The 24,466-nt window shown below is 41.7% G+C and overlaps 1 long non-coding RNA gene across 2 annotated transcripts in view; it reads right to left on the bottom strand.

Annotated features, from left to right (window-relative positions):
- The window catches only part of LOC105680710, a 121,430-nt gene that overhangs the window by 80,706 nt on the left and 16,258 nt on the right, over positions 1 to 24,466 (bottom strand). For both annotated transcript variants that reach the window (XR_001102250.3, XR_004461636.1), the window contains exon 2: positions 21,603 to 21,661. This is a non-coding gene — a long non-coding RNA (uncharacterized LOC105680710). The remainder of the gene's footprint in view (positions 1 to 21,602; positions 21,662 to 24,466) is intronic.

The following is a 24,466-nucleotide window of genomic DNA, read 5'->3' as shown; positions in this document are numbered from 1 at the left end:
CCCTCGAGGGCGGCCCGGGGGTAGGAGGACTCGAGCAATAGGAGGAGGAGAGTATCGTCGTAAGAAAACGCTTTTCCTTTCTTTTCTTACTTTCATCCCCTAGCTGGTTGTCCCTTTTCATCAACAGATTCCTTATCCGTACCCTCTAGCCCGGAAAATCTTCGTAGGGAAGTTCCTCGTCCGTGAAGGGGCTAAGAAAACTGGCTGAATTCGGGGTAGAATGGGCTTCCTTAGGGTTCAGGAAACGACCAAGATGTAAAGGGACGGTGTTTCCTTAGGGGTGGTTACCGTGAAGACGATTCAACCGCACTCAGCGTCTTGTAACCTGTTGGAATTACCCTCTTCGAATGGGATAAAGTACCTCCTCATTGAACTACGTGGTTGGTTGGCGTTTTGCGGCTGCGAAGCGTCGAGATTATGGCGGCTTGTTTACTGTGCGTGGTGAGATAACGCGGTAATATGGTATTTAAGGTAATCGAGAGTTTATTTATTTAGGTAATGAAATAGAAAGGTAACAAAGGTAGTGACTTATTAAAAAGGTGTATTAAAAGGATATTTTCTATATCTTTTACTAGTTATTATTTGTACTGTGGTATTTTTATTAAATTTAATATTATATTTTAATTGTACTTTCAGTTTATTATATTTAATCGTATCCTGAACGGAAATATTTCGCTGATTTACGTTTAATGTACAGACAAATAAAGAATGAGATTTAGTTAACTGAGAGAGTAAATGTTTATTGAGATCTTTTATAATTTATAAGAAAGGCAAAACACGAGCATAAAGTACTTTTCAACAAATATAGATGAACAATGTCAGTGAAAAGATAAAAATGACTTTTTATCTACTAAATAAAAATTAGATTGAACATCAATATGTTTCTATAAAAACCTTTAAAAGTTCACTAAAATGTGATCGTCTCTCGAGTCGATAAAATCTTAAAGAAACTTAAAGAAACTTTAAAGTTTAACAGACTGCCTACCTGACAGGTTGCTTTCTACAGGAAGTTTATTGCTTTATTGTCCATGGTAATGGTTAACAAGCCGAGAAAATCACCGAGGGAGGGTGTAGTAATTAGCAGACATTTCCCGTAGGCTAAGAAAGCCGAGTGAGATCAAGAGGATGAGCATTTCTTGGGGGTAAACTCGCCTTAAGAAAAACCAAACGACCGATGTCTTGTAACCTGTTGAAGCAACCCCTCAAGAGATAAAGTGCTTTCTTGGCACCGATGAAGGGGCTGAAAGTTTAGTTGGGGGCCTCTGCTGTGCAAGAATCTTGAGATGCTTGGGATAAAATCTATAGAGCGACATAGATAGAACGACGAGTGGCAAAGCGTGAAAAGGAAAGAATGATAGCCGAGATCTTTCCAGACGGAAAGACGCGACACGGCGAATCCCTGAAGAGAGACAGTAAGAGAGTCAGAGCAGCCAAGAGCTCTTTGAAGAAGTGACACCTTTGTTTTCCCAAAGGGCGCTCGAGCGTGGTGTGAAGGGTTACTAGTCTTCAGGAAAATTGGCGTTACGAGAAAATTACTTGGAGACGAAGATAAAACCCTTGGATGGCGTCGCGTTAACTACACCACGCGTGTTCTTCATACGGATGATTATTCGCATATCTTAGGTTGCTAATAAAAAATTACAGTATCTCTGTTGATCCTGCTTTTTTACCGATTTGCTAAATTTTTAATTAAGGGCTGATACGATTATATAACAGTTTGGATTGTTATATATGAAGTGTTTACGTATTACCAAATGGTCCAACATTTGTAAATGTATATAGATCAAAGTATAATTAGTTAAAGATCTTTAATAACATTCCGTACATTATCATTGTAGTACGAAACATTTTTTGCTTTTTTTCACCAGCTTGCGTATATTGTATTTAATGTCAATAAAAATATTACAAAATTGTATAAAATATTCTATATATAACATCATTGTTGATAATAGTAGAGAAATTGTTAGTAGTACAATGGCAATTAGGAATCAATTATTCCACGAAAGATATTAATGAAAAAAATTCTGTTATAAATTTCACGATTCAATATATACGATAGCAAAGAAAACTAAATTTAATGCCTTAATAGGAAAACGATATTACCTAAGCAATTTCTAATTTTCCTATCCATATCCTCGAACAACTATCCCAAGCCGAACATAACTAATAAAAATTCTCTTAATCCGATAAGCTAAAGCACAAAAAAAGAATATCACTTGCCACTACCCAAACAACTTTAAACCTCTTTTGTTCCATCGGGTTCATATTTCCTCGCTTCGTCCGATACCAAAATCTTCGTCCACCTCGATTGTCTCGTTGATTGACAAAGAATTATCCCGACAAAGGGGCTGGCTGCACAATCGACTCTATCTCACCCTATTTCCTCGAATCTGTCAAAAGAATCTACGCCCGCGTACACGGCATCTCCAGTCGATTAACAGGATTGATCGCGGGCTAGCCTCTCAGCTGCCGCTTCCGGATCCTATCGTTCTTCATCTGCCTAAAGTACTCGCGAAACACAGCCTCTAAACGGCGCGTGACTTCCAGCCCAGGAACTGTTCTTTTTCATCCTCTTATTGGAGAATACGTCTATTGTATCCACCAAACCCGACGCAAGGATAAATATTTAACAAGCTCCGTGTCGTACTGTTACGTCAATATCCCAGAATGCATCCGGACGCATCCTTCCGGCCAGGAGGACGCCCAGCAGCGGGATGCACTCGATCACGTCGGGGCTAGGTCTGGCTCGATCGCGTGACGAGAAAAGAGACGAGCTCTGTGTTGCGTCGAAAAGGAGCACGGGATCCTTTCAGATATATTCAAAATATGCAGAGCAACGGCGCATCGCTCGGGCGAACACCGACAAAAGGTGTGCCAGCCGCGAAGCTAGAGGGTGGCCCTCGTTTCGTTTAGTACGGTAACGGGGGTGGAGGGCAAAAATAAGCAGTAAGAAAAGTGGAGGAGATCGTCGATTCTGTTTGCCCACAAAACGCCGTAAACACGAGACGATCGGCATTATGCAGTCGTCGTATACAGACATACAGACAGACAAACAGCCACCTACTACACGAGCAGATGATGAACCTTTTTCAAGATTTTTGGTATTAGCGACAGGCGGACATTACACGCGGGCCGCACGAGGAATCTAAGGGAACCGCAACGTCGAAGAAACGCCCAGAGTAATTTGAGATGATGCTGTTCTTTCTCAGCTGCCATTCGGCAGATGTCGAAATTGCTTCATCGCGGAGACAATAACGCGAGGATAATGGATTTAAGTCGAGAACTCGGAGATCGATGTCTTCGTCGGATAGATTTCAGTTTGTTGGTTATGGTGATCGAATTGTACGGAAATAAGAGGACGCCTTATAGATGTTGCTTAGTTTTATACTTTTGCTGTTGGTGACGCATATGACGCGATAATTTTTTGATAATTACGTAATGATTGATAACGAAGCTCGATGAGAGGATAATTTTGATAAAATAGGTGTATCGTTTTTGGATACGGAAAATGAAATTTCGTTTAGTCGATAAAACGATTGCACGCTATGTTTATTTATTATCGAATAGTTGTTAATATTATAGCAGCTATTAGCCGAAGTATCGGACCGTCGTTTCTTAAGCACTAACTACGTTAGAATCGAATCGGAAGATTTATTGCTTTTCCGATACTATTTTCGAGCTTTTGTTATTGATTTATTAAGAACGAGTTAAGGGAGACTTTGACTAAAATCGTCAACCACCAGTTGATACGATTGTTTCATAACGTTCGTATATATACATATTTAACTTTTAATTAAGAAGGAGAAATATTAGTTTTGTCTGGATGAATAGACACGTTGCATTATTCCGCAATTCAGCTCCGATACTCGCGATAGCTATTACATTCTTAATTATACCCACGTACATCTTAGTAAATCTCAAGAAATAAATGCAGTATCGGAGCAAAACAATCCTACACAAGAATAAACACAGACAAATAGTTCTCACGATATTATTCATAATTCAAGTTGAAACAACGAAAGAGATAATCTCGAGTAGCCACAATCGATAGTGCACCTACACTACGTTTTAAGCTTATTCTTTACATTCTATTCCAATAAATCTCTCCTTTGTCTGCTCTCAAATAAGCACCAATAAATATTAACAACGAAGGGTGGTCTCCACCGTGAATTCTGAAAGAAAGGAACAGGCCGTATAAGAATCGCAACAAAGGACAATGAAACGGAAGGAGACTCGATAGCGGCCGAAGATCAACGAACCGGCGCGGCGAGCAGAAGAGAAATCTAGTCCCCGATTCCGTGCTAGTAACGCCAGCGCATGAAATTTTCAATACGCCCATGTTTCGCGAGTCTTTCGAAAAATCAACGATGCAGCGGTTTCGTCGCATATAAAGCGGAGTAACAAACGGAAGTCACGGACGAGATTACCGACGAAACGCATGCGTGCCTCGTATGAAAAGAAATTTGCCGGGGAACGGAGCCGAGCTTGTTTCGCGGAACGCACAATCGCAGGATAAACCGAAGATATAATGACACGTATGACGCGGTAAAACTTCTGTGCCACTTCAGTTAACTTCTGAGGGATTGGCGGAACGAACAATCGCGGAATTGAAGTCACGGCGATCCTACGGCTGCTTCACCGGTTGACGTACCGAGCAAACCTGTTACGAGATAGACTCAAAGGATCTTGTCTGGTACGCGAATGTTTGCGTATATATACATATATATGTACACGGTATCGAGTCGCAGCGCACCCTCGCCGTGTGGTCGCCTTGGTTGTCTCCCTCTCTCTTACTATTTACCATCGAAGAGCAGAGAGTTAAGGGAAAAAGAAAAGAGAGAAGGAGAATGAAGAAGAAGCGGCAGGTAGGAGCGCAGCAGGAGAGGAACGAAGACGGGGACGCGCGAGGAAACGCGCACCGGTAGAAAGCAGCAAGAGGGCTCGGAAAAATGATAGAAGAAGAAAGGGAGACGTCGGACGGTCCTTTTCTATCTTCGACTCTTTTCTCGAGCGCTCGTTTTTTCCCCTTTGTCCCGAAGCACGGAAATTAAGAGACTTCTGCCGGTAGTCCAACCCCTTCGCAGGATCCGCGTATATACGGACGTGCAACGCACAGGCACTCGGGGCCGCGAATCTGTGACACGCACACACGTTAACCGATCACAGCGGTCTCTATCCACGGGACCATGTGCATGTGCAGACGTACAACAGGGACGCGAGTCATTGTCCGCGGACACCTGTGGACTTACGTGCTATGTACGATGTAGCCACTTACTTCAGAGCCCGTTGGAAAAAAAGCTCTCTTGCGCTTTTCTCCGCTTTTCACACCGGGCAAACTAAGCACCCTAGCCCTATGTCTACAAGACTCGTCCTCTGTCCCTCTTCAACCATGCTATTCTTCCAACGGTGTGTCTTTCTCTCTGCTCTGGAACGCTCAAGGTTCTTAGTTCTCCCTAGCGCCTCGTGCTTCGTTTCTCACCCCCTCCCCCCACTCCATCCTCTGTCTAAGTCTGGGGTGAGAAAGTCGTTCAGGGCGTTAAATCGTCTCTTCGGCTCCGCCGCTTCGCGCACCCGTTGCTTTGTAAACTGCCTCACCCTCTCGAGAATAAGATAATGCAAAGTGCAACGGCGGTGTGCTAGGTGCCTTACGTCACGCGACACACTGTGTTATCGTTTTATTTCTCTCTTTTCCACAGTGACGCTGTTTTTTCCGTTGCCGTCGCTGTGCTTCCTTTAATTAAAAAAGTTATTATCTTGGAAGAAAGAGAAGCACTGGGCCGGGGCCGCGTATTTATTCTCTCGGTGTTTGCTGACCGTGCCGGAGCTCGCGAGCGACGAACGATTTTTGTGGTAGTCGGACAAGAACCCTCAAGAACAGAAAAGATTGTACGAGGAACAATTGCGATATTATATTAGGAAAAGAGCGATTAATCAAGGAAATTCTTTTGGACGAAACGCAGCCCATGCGCTCGTTCGGCTCGATCTATAGCAGCTTTAGAAGCTTCTTCGGATTATGTGACGTATTACTTCGATTCTATTACTTGGAAGCAGCTCGCAACGTCTCTTAAAGATAACTCCACGCCATCCTGAGTAAACTGCACCGATTATTGTAGGGGTGTGGGCTACCATCTGCTATATACTATTTGCAAGCTATTTACATCTGGATACATTGGCGTAATGACGAAGTTTTAGTTCTTGTAGGAGAATGACTTAGGCAATGATAATACGAGAGACTTGTATAGATTCTATACAAAATACGATTCTTCGATTCGATCAAACAGGGGTATTGTTCAACGAACATCGATGCTAGCTATTACTTACGGTTCCACGCGGCAAAAACGATGACAGGAGAGAGATTCGATGATTAAATGGACAAAAAAGATATTGATTTGTCCATGAAGAAACGAACGAAACTTTCTCGTCTTTGTCCCTGTTTAACGATGGATGTCGAAAAAATCGACTAGCCGAACAAAACGTAAAACCCTCCTGACGCTACAAAAAACATTATCCATGGTGAAGTGTCCTGGGATTATTTGTCGTATTTGATTAAAGGTAAAAAGCTATTGCTAAATTATCCGTAATATCTGTGGCAACGAGTATCGTGGAACGTCGAGTCTGCACAGTTTGAGAGGGCGATGAACGGCGAAAAATTTCATGCACGCCTAAATGCTTGTGCACGAACGTAAATTTGCACAGGCTCGGACACACTCGTACACACGCGCGCTTCTTGTTCCTGCGTGTATCGACAGAGATAAAGAGAGAAAGAAAAAGCGTGAAATAGAAAGAGAAAGAGGTACGAGGTGTGCAGTCGATCTGGTTGGTCGGGGTAAAAACAAAAATCGAGGCCGAGCCCGCAGATACGCGGTTTTTGCGAAATTACGGGTCCCGCCTCGTACCTCCGTGCATTCCCGTAAATCAATCGCCGCTTCGACGTTCGTATATATTTTCCGTTAATTATTTTTATTCACGACTCCGCACGTAGGAACGCCCAACGCGCCCATCAGGGCCGATCTACGCGTCAACATGCACCACTCGGGGCCACTGACATATTCCACGTATATGTATATATATATATATATTATATACTCACGTGCGCACGCACGTATGTACATATTCGCGCACTTGTTCCTGGGATATACGTCGAATTTTTCTGGGGAAGCTCATGGAACGCGCGCCCAAGCCCTCACGCATCTACGATGCGACCAGAAAATTCTCGAAAGTATGGACGCATGAGCGTACGCGCATAATCTGCTATCTTTTTCTCTCTTAACTTTTTTCTCTCTGCTTTTTTTCTATTTTCTCTCACGTACACTGGTCGCTGACAGGCGTGCTTGTACGCGCGTCCTTTTTCCAATAGATGAGGAGAGGGCAAGGGAGACAAGGGGTGAGAGAGGACAGCCAGGGAGAGTGGGGCTGGTTCGTCAAATTTGCACATTTATTCGTTTATCGGCATACAATCGAGCTTAAACTCGGCCGAGTTCGTATGAATGCGTGGACACCGGCGGCGTATGTGCGTCACTACGCATGAACTTCATCCCTTATTCATAACCTTTCGAAGGGCTTGATGGAGCTCCGAGGCTCGTACGCCGCACGGACAATCTCTCTTTTTCTATCTATCTCTCTCCAACTCTCTCCTTCTCTTGATTTTTTTCTGTTTTTTAAACTCCTGCTCTGCTCCCCCTTGTTTTCATGCACGAGATGGGGGGCGGATCGCATTCCCCTGAAATGCTTCATTTGTCGCGCGGCATTGTGTAATTCTTGACAATCTTGCGCGTCTTTCGGCGCCGGTGCAGGTATAACTCGTGGTCGAAAGGGTGCAGGGAAAATCGTGGCTGGACCTCGACCGAATAATTTTTCGTCCGCAAATAAATACACCACGTTTCAAAGAAATATCCACCGGTTAGAGTTATTATTATTTGCGATTTTTCCCCGAGCTTCCTTTTCAACACTTATGGCCACGCGATGGTATTTATTGTCCGGATAGCAATCGTCGATAATCGTTTTCTTATCAATTCGTATGCCGTTTCGATAATTAGTTTTCATTTTGATCGACTGAGTTATCGATTTCAGGTTTGCACGTTTCTTGTCGGATTTGAAAGTGGAGTGCTTTGGAACAATGGCCTGTTGTTTGGCATTGTTGTTTTTATCATTTGATTTTTTTAGTATTTGTTTTTATTGCGTTCTAACTGCACTTTGAGTTGTAAGTGCTGTGGAGTCTGACATTTGGATAATTCTTGCATTGTAGATTTCGTTTTATGTTTTCATGGTACATTGAATATCTAGAATTTTTTCTGTCTTTCAGACGAATCTTCTATTTTTTAACTCGATATCTGATACATACTGGTATATTATCCATGTTACAGAGTGATATATAAAAATAGCGAACTACGTAACATTTAGTATCATTTATTTGTTTTGAGCTTTATTAAATATACCGATAGTTTTATGCGATAAAAAAGAGAAAGAGAAAGAAATTTCTAATTGGAAGAACATCCCGATGCTAACCCCGAACATTTGAAGACGTGACAAGTGTAAATAAAGGGCAGGGCGTGCCGATTGTGTAACTTGTGGAGGGACGAGCACGGGGGGCAGTTGCTAATTAACGATTCAATCGCACACACTCGGTCGCCTCGATAGTTTAATTAATTCCGAAATAGTTGGCGGCGCGGACTAAACCAAGTTCAGTTTGGGAATGAACCTGAGCGCCACCCTCGTCAGGCATCCTGTGGTCAGGAGATCCAGCAAGAAATAAATTACCAAACTGCGCGCTGTTCCCAAGAATGTCCACCCTTCTTCCGAAACGTCGAACCGTTCGCGAAACAATCTCGACGCGGATCGAACGGCTCGTTCTTCGTTTCCCTCTGGTAACCGCTCCGATGTGATGGGGCAACGGCAAAGACGAGGCTCGATTGTCACTTCCGTTGGGGGAGGACCGAGCGGAACCGTGTTCCAGAAGAGAAATCGATTCGGTGAATGCGAAATTTTGAAACCGGGGAAACGAGCATTCGAACCGGTTTTTTTAGGCTTTAATGAGAAACAGGAGGCGAATCCTTTCTCGTGGAAATGAATAAAGAGACGGTTATAGTTAAATATTAATTTGTAAATAATTGTACCAAGTCGTGGTGTATGTTCGAAAAAAGGAATACGAAAGAATGTTTTGTGAGTAAAGAGAAATTTGGAATTTTCCAATTATGCATGCTCATTGCTGTTAATAATATGCAGGTTTGTGTGATTTTGTGCTAATGGTTGTAGAAGATCAATTAAAATACAGAAAAAGAGACGTTGTATCATAATTTTAATGGTTCTTTTCAAGTAACATCATCGTTAAAATGGTAGTTAATTACAACCTGTACTCATAATGAAAATTAATTACCGATATGCACATAGGATATCCATATCTATCGTAAATTATCAGTCGCACGAACGTTTATACGATGAACAAAATTATCTCTCGTTTAACAGAATTTTCTGACATATACTTGTTATCAAAGAACGTTACCAAAGCCGTCACACTCATAACTTCCCACGAAGTTGTCAGTGGTCGGCAAAACGTGACCGTAAAAGAAAACGACGATCGCGAAGTTGGCCGGTATATTTGGAAAATTCGACGAGTAGCAGCGTGTGAGCTAGCCATGGTAACAAGGCGGGCAGTTTGAAGGGCCGAAGTTGGCCATAACACATGTGTATCATTACGTAGTTCGTAGAGTTTACCGAGTTTCGAATTTTTCCGGTATACGGTCGCAGAGTGCACACCTTGCCGTCAATTCCTCCGACTTTTCTCTCATACGTGGCCTTCCTCGCTACTGCCTGGCCCTGGCCAGAGCAATAGCGAGTCATAGAAACATTTCTCGTGTGTTCTGTGTACCCTTTGCTTTCGTGTTGGAGAAGTATCGCGGTCGTGCGCTACAGTTATCGCGTAGTTACACGATACTTGCACGGTATCTGGCTGCAAGCGTATCTCCAAGCGGAGAAGTAGACGTATGGTTTAGGTGTTTTACAGCTTCTCGTAGCGAGTTCCTCGAAGCTCGCAATTTGGCGAACCATCGTCTCCTTTTTCTCCGTTTTCCTTTGTATATTCGCCTCTGCTCTCCGTTGCTCTTGCTTTCCCGTCTTTTTCTTTCTCTCTCTCTTTCTTTATTGCGCAGTATGTGTGTGTGTGTGTGTGTGTGTGTGTGTGTCGTGTGTTCCGTGACGGTCCGTTCCTTTCCGAGTCTGCCACACGCTATTTTTTATTTTTCATCGCGCCTTCTTTTGTTTGTCGCCTTCAGACTTTGTAACTACACACTATAGTCACTATAGGATCCACGACCGATCGCATCGGCCATCGCCGTTTAATAAAGCCGCAATAAAGGCGCTGCCTGAGAAGAGTCATCTGATCTACGGAGCGTAATTGCGAGTAATCCAAGTGTACACAACGCGTGTGTTTGCGCGAGCATCTATAAAATGCGCGTGTGTATGGGTGGAAGGAACGTGTGCGTGATGTCGTTGGGGCGAGCCTTTGTCAGCCAGAGTTGACGGTGATATTAGTTTTCAAAGTTTCCGCATACTGTTCGACGAAATCGACGAGCAACAGCTTTAAATATTACCAAAGTTGTGTAATACTTCGTTTCGACGGAAAAATTGATTTTTTTACTCGACACCCGTGAATCGGTTTCGACAGCTATCTAATTGCCGTTTGTAGCATAAATACGATGATCTTTGGAGACAAAGTACGATTCTGATGTTCGGCGATATAGTAAAGTTATTGTATTATTAACTAAAGAATTGAAAAAATCATTTATTCGAAGAATTGTTTAATCTAAAGACAATATGGAGTGTGGTTACTTGACAGATATCGTTGGTGGTTATTAAAGGAAGCATGGACTATTTAAAATTGTGAAATGTAAAAGAACAGAAGATACGAGATGGAATTCATATAATTGGAAAGTTTGTTAATAGTAATTTCATGTTGACAGATTAAATATAAGTTATTAAATAAATAACGTTTCATCGCGTTTGTTGTAATATTTCCATTTGCAGGAATTCGCAAGCAGTACATAATATTTATGTAAATGCAATAACGCTAATGATAACGTCGTGTTTGTCAAATTTATACGATAAATTTTCAAATCTGCATTTCCTCCAGATCGATCCTACGTTGGAGATTCAATCTTTTATATTATTCATATTATTTAAGCCTTTCTGGGCTACGTTTTTCTGAACAGCGAACAACATTTAATTTTCAGTTATCAATAATAAAATTACATTTTTTCTAAGCGGACAAGATTTTTTCCCACGTTTGAGTAACAAAGCTAAGATCAATCTTACCAGATATATCTATAGATAGATATATTTATCACGTAGCTGATTAACTATTCGTTTTTCTCACAACATCGTGCCACGACCATTTCCATTTCAATCAAAAATTACCAATGGAAAAAATAACACGAACGAACGATTCGTACAGACTGTACAACATCTTGGCTGATTTCTTGAGTTGGAGCGGAAGGGTAGAAAAGTTGGAAGCGTGCAGGTTAGCGGGAATCGGGAGGAATCGGGCGACCAACGAAACCGAGACAGTCTGCAATAATTATCGGGGGTCTCGGGAAAGAAGAGAAAAAAGGAACGACGAAGGGAGAATGGAAGGGCAACGGGAAAAGGGACAGAGAGGTCGGTGCGCGCGGACAGAAAAAGAAAGGAGAGCAGAAAAGAGAGGAGAGCTGCGAGGGACGATGAAAAGTTTGACCGGACGCAGCGAGCACAATGCACCGTGGTCCACCCTCTCCGCCTCCACGACCGATCCACCCCATAATCCCACCCACATTGTACGACCAATCAATATTGTTTTATACCGCGAGTCATGAGACGAGCCGGCCCGATGGTTCGACCGTTCGATGCTCCTCTCTTTTTCCTGCAGCTGCGGATGCAGTCGCTGCCTCTCCTCTTCCTCGTGCTACCTAGAAATTCTATCGTATTCGTTGGATTTTCTTTCACGATCAAACACTGCCCTCTCTCCATCCATCCGTTCTTACTTCAGAACTCCAAGACTTCTCGAAGCCAGCCAATCAAAGCATCATCGTTTTGTTTCGGTTCGATCGGTGCTTGCTGTTCGAAAACGAGTTTCTCTATGCTCGTTCAACTTCTTTCTATTCGCCGACCCTACCCATTATATCATTTCTTGATTTCGCGGTTTCGTATCGAACTACGCCTTCTCGGTTTATCCTTCGTCTCATTGATACGCTCCTTATGCCGCGGTTGCCTGTTTGAAATTGCAGACTTCATTGTTGCGTTATCGTTCGAGGTAGAGAGCGTTATCCAGGCCGAGCGAGAAGAGAAGGTTCCATAAAAACCGGAGATTCCGATCAATACTCGTGGCCAGGGGGCCGGACGGAGGTGGATGGCGGGCGAATGGAAAATATCGTAAGCGATCGGACGACAGCTTTCCGATCGGGCGTCTTGTCGCGCGCGCCACGCAGAATCTATTCAACGAATCTGTCCTTCGCAGCCGCACAAAAGCGAAAGAAGATGCGACGGACACGCTGACTAGACCCGATAGATCGTCACTGCGTTCAGGTTGTGTTTTCATCGTCGTCGTGTGCTCACGTGCAGAGATTGTGATACCAGTGACAAGACGACGCGCAAGAGTGGCGCACAATGCGCATCCGTTTAGCCTTCGCTCTGCCACGAGGAGAATCCGTTTCGTCCGCTCGAGGACACGCTGATTCAGGATTATTTTCCCTCTTTAATTATCTCCGCCGCCTCTCCATCCCGTTGCCTCGTCGACGTCGTCATCGCCGTCTTGTGTAGTTCAGTTCGCAGAAACGAACAGAAAGTCCGGTTCACAGCGCGATAAACCATTTATCTTCGAGAACACGCTTCTTGGGCAGGAACCGGAAATATTGCCGGACGATAGCGTCGGGCGGTATCTTGCAAGACCCGCGGCGATATACTCCTTGACCGCAATTGTTTTTTACACCTACGTTTTTCTGAATTTCAAAGAAGGTCCTCTTATGAAGCTCGTCGAGGCGAGGAAAGGCGTACATGAGCCTTTAAATTATGAGAAGATACATAACTAATTGATCCAATATATCTTTACGAACAGTATTTTAAGGAAAGATGCGATTACTAATATATAAGATGAATTTTATCGATCACTTAATAATTTCAACATTTATATCGAAAAAAGTAGAAAGAAGGAGAGAAAACCCAGTACTTGAGCTCAAATAACACGTGGTATAATAGTTAGCTATTGATTAAATTACAGTTTTATTTTGATAAATAAGAATCTTTTGGTTATCGTAAAAATTTTACCATGAAAAATATTCTCCATTAGAAAGCAAGCAGATATATATGTGTATGTGGTTACTAGAATGATGGATATTAGTCGAACGATAAAGACAGCGGATAAAGAATCATCTTCACGTGTCCGTCACTGACGACTCATAAGCCTCCGACCACATGACATACGCGTCACATAATCTCCGTTAAGAGTGGAAGTGCAAGTGCATGAGCGAACGTACTTCTGCCCCATACCGACGACGCAATTCTCCGGCTCCCTACCATCCAAACATACCCTCTGCATCTATGTAAATAGGTTCTCCACCCACGAACGTAATCTTCGTACGACGTTCATTATATCGTGATCTAAGCACTCTAGTTTCACCATTTACCGCTCGTAGCTCGTCTGCGTGCGTGGAAACCGTGACACAATTCTGCCGCCTTTCTCTGTACTTTCTTTCCACTTTTCTGTTTTTTTTCTTTTTCTTTTCTCTTGGATTCATGATGGTTAACGATCTGTAGAGACTTTTCAGGGATGCTAAGTCGATCGTACGGCCACGTCCAATGCGAATTTTAATTTTGAATAAAGCGAAACATGTTGATGTCAATATGAATTCTTGTACTTCTTCAAGTTCTGCTTTAAAATTTATTAGCGGAAATATAACATTCTATGAAAAATTCGAAATTTTATCTGGAAGGCTCTCAGAATTCTAAGTGTAACTCGATAATTTTCAAAATTTTATACGATACCAATACGAAAGCTTATTTTCTAATTTCTTGTAAATATTCTACTCTATTTTCTGTATTTGAGTAATTATGATGCGCAGTTGTTGCGCATGAACAAATCAAAGAGAAGCAAGATCATTGACTACCCTCTAAGAAGTTATTTCATTAATTCATTAATATAGCAATAAACGTATTCGTATAAATACACCAAGATACGCCAAGACCAACGTACGTGGCAGAGTTTCCGATGACTAAATTCCAAATAGAGAATCAATTTCTCGTGTTCAAGAATTCTGCCAATATCTAACATGACCAGAAATAGCCATCACATAAGTGTCTAACTCTAGAGGTAGCAATCGTTCCTAGACATCTCATCCTCAGCAATAATACGTCCCCAAGTGGTCAGTAACTCGATATCGAGGCGGATGGGTGCTCGAGGCCGTCCGCAAAAATCGATGCCTCCATCTGGAAAAGGACTGGTTGCAGGCAGACGGCGCGGATCGCGTGCGAACGGTTGCAGCGGGTGCAATTATCCGGATTCTTTATTCCGTTTGGAAAGTCGCGATTGGCGGGTAACCTGGTAACAACTGGAACCTGGTAGACTCGAATCGCGATCATGGGGGCCCAGTGAGCGAAGATCCGGCCCCGTTCGTCGGGAATGGGCGTAGAACAGCGCGCGGGAAACGGCGATCGCTCCGGAAGAACGCCGATCGTCCATTGTCGGTCGCCATTCTCAATGGCCATTCAGCGTGCATTGCCTCGCCTTCGTTTGCCGGCGATTCGATACACTTACACACGCCTTCGCAGATTCACCGTGATTCTCTAGTGTTCTCGTAAACGGTGACGAGCCGTGATGTAAGAGCTCCACCTAGCTCGGGAAATTATTCGTATTCTCCGAAGTCGAGGTAGCCTTCGGCATCCGGTGTTGCTTCTTTCTCGTACCAACCGCTCCGACTAATTAGCGACCGGATCCCCGGGAAGTTGTCAAGGCTTTCGTATTCGTTGCGTGATTAGAAAACACCGGTAATTCGTAGTTCTTGATTATTGCCAATGATAGGCATTTGCGACTTATGTCTTCTGTCGACGTTGGTACCCAGGAATTTGTCACGTAACTAGGTGGCAGTTGCTTGGGTAGAGATGCGGTAAAATTTTGATTTGTTTGATACAATATATATTTCCAGAGACAATTGTATCTTGTAATAAACTTCAACGTGTTCGATAAGTAATAATGGGTTGTAACGAAACAACCACGACAGATCGTGTTTCGTTCCTTCAAGTCGTATCCATGAAAAGTGTCAACGTACTTTTGAAATGATTAATTTCACGTTTGACAAACGTCGAAGACGATTTAATCAACCGATCTGATAACTTGTTCACTCCTCTAAGGTTTACATCGATGTCTAAGCAATTCTTAAAAGTTATCCAAGACGTGAACACTCGAGTTTTCTCTATGGAAGGTCTAAATCGCTCCAGCGATGGAAATTTAATTACAGGTTCGATTATAGCTGTTTGTTATGAAAAACGTACCGATACAGCAATTTCGTAAATCGGGTAGAAATTTCAGAAAACCATTAAGCCTGTCGACTGGTCGAACGACACAAAGCATGGGATGCGTCGCAGGTATTCACACATGTCGCTGTTTTATGATACATTTCGAGTCGAGGAACAATGGAGGTGTAAATCGATGTATTTTGATATCAGAAATTGCGATCAGAGCAAGGTCGTGTAGCGTTCAACAAACCTTTATATTCGCGTTTAGGGTCATTGTCAAATTTCACACTCGATATTTATTATGCATCTTATCGATGATCTGCCAACCCTAACATTTTTTCTTTATACTTAAATACGTAGCTCTGTAATTGAAGCTATTGTACAATAATTTGCCAACTACGTAATATCACATGGGTTGTAGCTTTCGTTGTTATGGCATTCAAGTTTTCAAGTTGTTATGGCAAGCAAGTCAAGTATGATTAGATAGCTTGTAATCTGTAAAATCTATTAGCAAAATTTTATTTGCATTAATGTCAATGTTCTTCAATCACTTCAAACGTTGCACATAGAGTAAAATCTGGTATTTCTTGAACACATAGAATCGTTTTATCGATATTGTTATTCAATTAATAAATTTAATTACATATTAGCGAGGTTATATTGGACGAATTATAATTTACCTCGATATCGATCAAATGGTCGACCATCCCAATATTTTTCATTAATTTCGTACAACTCTTAATCACAGTTGACGTTTCTCCTCGTATATTGCAACCATAATTCTCATCATCGTAATCGTGAATCCATTTTTATTTATATTTAGAAAGATAGAATCCTTCTGAGACAAACGAGATCAAACTACTTGCGTTACAGAGACCGATCATATTCTCGTGCCGATGGACGATGTAACCATCACCTAACTTCCTTCAAACGAAATTACGATCTTCGCAGTTGGTTCAATAGTCGACAAATTAATATTTTTGCCATTATAATCGGCGAAGAACCTCTCTCGATCGGCGATCGCGGCCTGTTTAGTTTGTCGTAATAAAATTTGCAATGGTTTCCGCCGCTCATATACATAATCGACGCGAATCGCTTTTATCGCCCCCGCATAGGCGCGCGCGCGCAAGCTCACCGCGTTAACGATGCTTGACGACGCGTAAAATCAGGGGTGATAATTTGGAATTAACCGAATTAGTATGTTACGGCTTTGTAATTGCGTTACATCGTACCGATGACGCACGACCGTAAACCAGATGAAAGAAAGTGTTTGTGAACTCGCTGGCGTGGCGAATTGTCACTTTTGAAAATACGATCGATCGAATATCACGCGGTTTCCTCCATGTCACAACCGGCATTATGAATTTAATTGTTTCGTTAATGTTTCTCAACTTCGCTTTTATCGAAGTCACGCTTCTCGCTTCGATTCAGACGGTGCTTTCTTGAAACCGAGCCAATTTCTGATATCTCCGAAAATGAGAATGCTAATCGAGTTCGAGAACGACTACTTGTGGTTTAGAAGCGAATCGCACAGCGTTGGAATCCTTAACGAGAGTTCGAGAAATTTCACATCCGTCGAGGTTAATCGAGGGTGAACCGTTTCATCTTAAACAGATGTCGATCTGGAACGGGAAGTTGCGACTAAACTTCAGTAACTTGTCGTAACTAATCGCCGCTCTCTCCGTGATCTTTGACAATTTGCGTAGTATCGTGTAAGAATGACCAAGTGTGATACGATAATCGTAATAGTTAAGCATGCAATTATGTTAGCATTCGAAGATGAGAAAAAGATATGTAATTGTAATATCCTTTTCTCTTTTTTCATTTTTAAGTTTACCATTGTTTATTTTACCACAGAAGCGAGAAAACATTCTATTTTCTAGCGCTAAAAGCGACAATAGTTCGGTATTTAATTCTAATTGGATACAATTATTTCATATATTATTTTATGCATGTGTAATTGTAATTGCTCTGTAATTATACAATAATTCAATAATACGTTAAAGAAGTATTATCATCCTTCAAACGAATATATAATTTAATTCTACAGAAATTATTACCAATATTAATACCTTTGCCATTGAATATTGTACACAATTCATTACGTTAAACATAATGAGTCGAGATATTTAGTTTCACTTTCGTTTGTTCGAATTTTCTGTGTAAAGTTACGTTATTTATTTGTACATCTATTATTCGTAATCTTAAAACTGAAAACATATTAAAATATCAAGAAAATAGGGGACATTCTGAGAAAAAGATTCATAAGATGAAATGACGAATTGAGTCGGAAGTTTTAATTCTAGTATTTTAATATTAGCTGCTTTTTTCTTCGTTCTTTTTATATTTGCACAACGAATAAAAATTTCATAATACTAATTCAATATTTTCACTGAAAAGTACATTGCTCACCTACTACATCCTTATCATAGAAGAATCAGAAAATCCCTTAAATAGAATATACATAGATATTCAAATAGAACTTTTTCTAGTAACATTATCTCGCATAACCTTTTCCAAGAATTTATCTAATCTACACCTGACGCCGTCACAAATTGAAACAGACTATTCCCATAAGAGCAGCACCAGGCACAATTCGATTCCCTAATCCACCACGGGAATCAACAGTGTACTCGAACACCACATTTATTTACATAGATAAACATCACGAAATTATCCCCAAATAGACACTTTGCACATATACCGCGAACATATACCGGAACGGTTCTGCTAATAAACTTATCGGTAAATAATTGTGGCAAGTGTGATTTCCTTCCTCCCAGTTGGTCCTCCTCTTTCCCTCGCCAATTAAATATTTCTTACATCAGAGATGTAACGACGGTAAAACGAGAGCCGTGTCAAATAAAAAATAGAATCGAACGTGAAATTTCACCGGAAACCATGGCGAGAAGCATCTCGGGTTGCGCACGAACCATTGTCCGTGCTTGCTTTCAAAAAGTCAACCAAATTAATTTCAATTGCAGACCGCGGCCCGGTTCGTCTCCTAGCAACCGAACGTTAGCGGAGAACGCGGTACGTGCTGGGAGCTGGGCGAATATAAATTGGCGCGGCAAACAACTTGCCGGCAAATTGTAATCGGTGAGCGAAACGCGAATGGAACGCATCGCGAGAGGAAAAAATATACGAGCACGCGGAAATATGGAAGGTCGCTGATCGTGGGATCTGTTTGCCTCCTGCGCATTAGCACGTTCACTGGCACGGATATCACTGATCACCAGCATTAGAATTCATAAGGAGACACCTCCATTTGCCAATACATAGTTTGAATAAACCAACAAACGCCAACTCAAAATCGATCGAAATCGAATCACTTTTTGAAAGGTACTATAAATTCATGTTGTCCGTTATTAAAATACAGCTACTCCTCCGTGGAAGCTGCTTTCAGAAATATCTGTAGTTTAACTAATACTGTTTATTCTAACCTCATATACATATATGTAGATTACCATGCATTACAGTCGAACGTACGACAATTCACTACCAGTGCGGATAAGACACGAAACGAATCGTTCAACAATCACCGCGCTAAAAGTAGGCAGCCGATATTTTTGTCGGTAAAAGATCACGATTGGCGTCCACTCGAACGTATAAACAAGAGAAAAGCGAGGCGATAATTGAAACGCGAAGATCCTTCGACACCTCGTCGTTCCTTTAATCAGTTACGCTCAAACGAATCTGTCGGGTGCTTGGGGACTAGAAGAGAGGGCGCGTTCAAAATTCATCAAACTGATTCTTATTTCTGCAAGGAAGGAAGAGAAGAAGGAGGGAGAAAGACCAGAATCCCTGGGCTTGTCGGGCTCACGAGTTTCTCTTGGTTACACAGACTCGACGGGCGAGGCACAAAGTGTTGCTGGGAACCACCTTTGATGTCGAACAATCGTGGATGATCGCGCTCGAAGGCGTGGAATTCGGCGCCCTACGAGTGACCACTCGTGGATCCGCGACGAGTGTCTCCATCCAAGGCAAAGGGAAACACTCTTTCCGTGTCGTTTGGTGGTTTCAACGCAGGTGATCGGTGTGCGAAGAGAAGGGTGGAGGGGGGAAGGGCACTGATTGTCCGGAGACGTTGGAGTGCGAGGTGGATGACAGGCATGGAACCGTGGAGCGAAAGAGAAGGAAGAGAGAGAGAAGGAAGAAGAAAACACGGGGGTGGAAAACAATTAAGGGAAGGCGAGGAGAGGACCGCCTTGTATGATAATGCGTTGTAACCTCCGGCAGAGGAGAACGATACGGTGAAGAAGGAGGTAGATGGTTGGAGATGACGGAGGTGGAGGAGCAGGTTGCCGAGGATGAGGCCGGATGAAGCACGGAATGGAGGGGCAGCCGCGAGAAGGGGTTTGGCGGAGGTCGTGGTTCTTACTTTGCATTCCTTTGTGTGTCCTCCTGAGCCCTCCATCTACCCTCCTACAACCCAGTCATCCTCCTCCCTCTTGAAGCTTGAACTAACGCCCGAGGTTTTAATGCACTTGTCTACTCCACATACCGTTCATAAAGACATATATGCCGTCTGTTGAACGAGCGGGCAGGAGGACTGATTCTTGGAAAGAGGAGTAGAGCGAAGACAGAGAGGAAGGTGAAAGAGAGAAAAAGAGGGAAACAGATACGGTACAAGAGGGGGTGTGGGGTTCAGAGAAAGAGGGTGAAAAAAGGGAGACGGGGCGCGTGCGATGTACGAAGAAGCGAGAGACGGTGCCCGGCAAAAGAAGAGCGCGATGAGAAAGAGAAAGCGGAGAGCATAACGATATGAAATGCATTTTAAATTCTAAGCATTCGCTCCGCGTCATGGAAAGACCTCGGCTCTTTGCTTGCATAATCCTGCCCGGTGATGTATAAAAGTTAAAAAAGAACGGCGGAGAGCCAACGGGGAGGAATTAAAATGCACTGGTCGAATCAGAGACCTTTGCCGGATGCCTCCGCAGCCGTAGGCCACGTGAACTTTCGTCCACGATATCTGTCGAAGACGGAGACTGCCTCGGCGCTTATATCGCACGATGTTTCCTATGAATAGCTCGCCTGCTTGTAAGCGGCAGGTGCTTGTGCACTTGCAGGCTAAGCAAACTACAGGTATAAAATTCAGTCGATAGATCACGTTGAGGAGAAGAAAAGAGAAGTTAAGTTTATGTTCAGAGTCTGGTAATTTTAGAGGTATTGATTGCGAGATTAGTACATTTTCTCAAAGAAGTGCACGACAAAAGTCCGCTATACAACAATTATATCGTGGATATTTACGTATTTATGACAAGTAGATGTACATATGCAATAATTGAAAAAAGTGTGCACACACGAAGGAACACGTATCAGAAGGAACGGAATATTAAAAGCAAAGAATATATTACTGCATTTAGAGAATAAAGCGTTCTTTTATTCCAGTTTCAATGCTTTATTTGTCCTTATTATTAATATGAATTTGCATAAACATCTGCGGCATAATAATAATAAAAAAGCAATAATAATATAACAAATTTGTGTATGTCAATAAATATAAATTATCTATATATCTTTCCATCATTTAACGTAATTCCTTTACATATTTTTATTTCGGTATAAATTATGATTGACAAAAACCTGCATCGATCGTTAAACTTCACATCGACGGTTCAATTACCCACCGTAGTTTGAGTTAATAAAATTATAAAGCATCGTGCATGTATATTTACTTATAAACACCTGATAAAACAAGATCCGATTGTAGCATTTTTATCAGTGGATCGACAAAGTGACAAGAAACGAGAGCGCGTGCGAGTGATTTTAACGAGACGGCTGAAAAGTGGCCGAAAAGTCGAAAGGAACAGAGCAGACAAAAATATTGAAATATCCAGATTGAAAGCTACCTTTCACACGTGTTGCATTCGCTCTTCTGGCGTGTCAATGCGATACATATTTCATCGAATATAAATACCGTGTTCCCTCGTTTCTTCTCAGCGAGCGTAATCAATATGCATTCAGTTTCCTCGCGTTTTTCTGCTCGCTTAATTTCGCGCTTGTTACGCGGCCGATGATTTTTCGAGCGATTCGACACGGGGCGACACTTAGGAAATTACGAATGCACCGTCAAAGGAAAACCGCGCACCAGAATAGTCCTATTGTTTAATCATAGTTCGACTTACCTCTTGTGTCCCGGTATCCGCGCACCAGCCAGCTCTCTGTTACGTCGTCATTCGTCAATCTAAAGAACAAACGAAACGGTGAAAGAACGGTTAGTGGGGAAACGAATGTGTGCGTTTCGAGTGTGATTGTCGATTGCTTTCCTCTCATTTTCGAAGCGGCGCGGCGCGCGAAACGGGGGTTCGAAATCCGTTTAAACATTTAATTCGATGCAACAAGGTCAAGAGCAGCGGCATCGGAATTTATAATAATTTCGATTTTATCGCGGCGCATGTTTCACCGACGGGCATAAATTAATTTCGATACTCGCGCGCCGGTAGTTTTAATGAATTTCAAGTAATTTCTATTAAATTGCATCACCTTCGCATTATGCCGTCACGTTCTGTCGGTCACTTCATATTAAAATCCGCAAATATTTATACAAAATAACAACAAAATGCGTTGAATGAAACGGTTGGCCGGGAACGGCCGGCACAATGCCGTTCAACAAACCAACCTGATTATCGAGCCTCGATCGCTAATTACCACCATCGGGGTTTTATTGTTCGTTTCAATTGTATATAGTATGGGCCAAGATATAGCGTAGTCATTAATTAAGCTCTCGACACCAACTGTGTTTAAGTATTCCATACGATAAAAAGTTACCTACTTGGAACTTATGATATCTTCTCATTCATAAATAGAAAAACCGCAAATAGACGTACCAATGCAATAAGTTTAAAACGAAAGGAGAAATTGTGATATAAATATAAATTTGTATTGGTCAGAAAAGCACTGCACCATTTCAGGAGTTCGGTGAATATTTGATGTAAAACTGTGCATAGACTACGAATATTTGCGGGACTTTGTAGTTTTACGAACGTACCTAAAGAAACTTATTAAACCCTCACGTGGTAACAAGATTTATTATTTTTGATTCAGCTCTCAGAAAAGCTGCGTTCCCTATAGGATGACCCAATACAATACAATTCGTTTGATTAATTCCGAAATTAACCGATTGACTAATAAACTCTATGATCTCTCTGTATCATCATATCACTTATATAATAACCAATGGAAGCATGTATAGCTTATACGCGAATACCAACAGCCATGAACATCCTCGTTATCGACGACATCGTCGTCGTTCAAGAGGAAAAAGACTTCTCAGGAGAAGAAGGCACAGACGGACGAGTAGTTTTCTTTTAAAAGAACCGTGTGTTCATGTGCATATATGTATATGTCGAATACAATGGCGACGTTAGGGTCGGCCCGTGGATATACGAACTGGCACACAGCAGTTGGTCGTTTCAGAGGAGACGTACGCGGGCGCATGAGAGACAGACAGAGGCGATGAGCGAGCAACGGAGAAATCCTTTTCATTCGGCGGAAAAAAGAAAACGGGCGCGAGATTCGCGCTTCATTCATGGCCAAGTCTATGGGGTGAAAAAGGATTTCTTCTTCGAAATGTAATTAGCATGTCTTCGCACAACGGGCCAGACAATACTGCCGTTTAATTAGTATGTGTCTCCGTACCCCGAGTTCGTGTCTTTCGTCGTGATCCCGTGTCCTTTACTCGCACATGTATCGTATACACACGATATACACATTTACTCATACATTTCTCGTGAGATTCATTAACGAATGATGTATGCGTACGTATGCGTGTGTATGCCTGTAATCGACATATCGCGCGTTGTGACTTACTGTATCGTTTGATACGAGTGGATAGACAAAGTCAACTTTGATTATTTTCTATCATTTAGTTCGTGGTTCTTTTAAGTTTCTAAATTTTTAAGATATTTAATTATAATGTTATTTAGCTATCGTAGTCACTGATCTCTGCAAATTGCTATTTAGAGTATTAATTTATTATTTAAATTCTTAAGGAATTTTGAAACAGAGTAACCTACGATTTAAGAAATTTTTAATGACCAACGTTGCTCATTTTTGGAAAAGGCGATATTTACATTCGACTGTTTTACGTGCCATGAATTTTTCAGAGAAATACATATTTAAATTTCACGATAGAAAGGTTATACAATTTTGATGCTATCTATTTCAGAATCGACGCATTAAACAATGACCGATGTTCGAAAACATGTATTTTGGTCTTTGAAGTAAAACTATATGAATTAGTACAGATTAATCAAAATTTCATCGCAACTTTATTGTTTGAATTTAATTTCTTCATCGCTGTAAATAACAAATGTCGTTATTTGTTATCTTCCCCATAATTTATAACTCTACGATATGGTACAATTTCTTGCAATCTTAATGATAATCTTTTACAAAGTAATTTTTTGTGTCATACATTTCTAAAAGCTGCCTAAAATAATACAATAGACTTATACAAATCTAGCGTTAAGCCTGAAGATTTTTTGTCAATATTCCAACATGTATGAATCAACGAATTTTCAATTACACGCAATCGCAATATCACGATATATTAAAGAATATATTGAAGAAAAATTTAACAAATTGGGAAAATTGCAATACTCGTGGAAAACACGGTCGAATGAAGTGAAAATTTGACTCGCGTGGAAATTATTATTAACAAAATCTCGATGAATTAGGTTGCCCGAAAAGTGTCTTTCTTTCGCAAACGGGCTTTTTACAACAATTCACCTTCGTACGAGCGTGAAATCAAGTCTGTGAAATATCGCGGTGTTTATCTCAACAGAAGAAAATGGATCGTACGTAATTCGACAAAATAATATAAAACGAAAAACGTTGTGCGTCTCTTATTTTCTCATAAAACGAAAGAAACTCTTCGGACGATCTAATAAATAAGAGCAACCAATAGTCCAACACGGATGCGTTCTTCTCTATTTTAACGAAGTCCAGTCCCGTGAATATGTGTTCCCACGGCTCGAAGACTGCGCTT

The sequence above is a fragment of the Bombus impatiens genome, unplaced genomic scaffold (assembly GCF_000188095.3).
Source record: "Bombus impatiens unplaced genomic scaffold, BIMP_2.2 scf_0318, whole genome shotgun sequence".
NCBI classification, from domain to species: Eukaryota; Metazoa; Arthropoda; class Insecta; order Hymenoptera; family Apidae; genus Bombus; species Bombus impatiens.
Note: the sequence above shows the minus strand (reverse complement) of the source record. Positions and strands in the feature narration are given on the sequence as shown.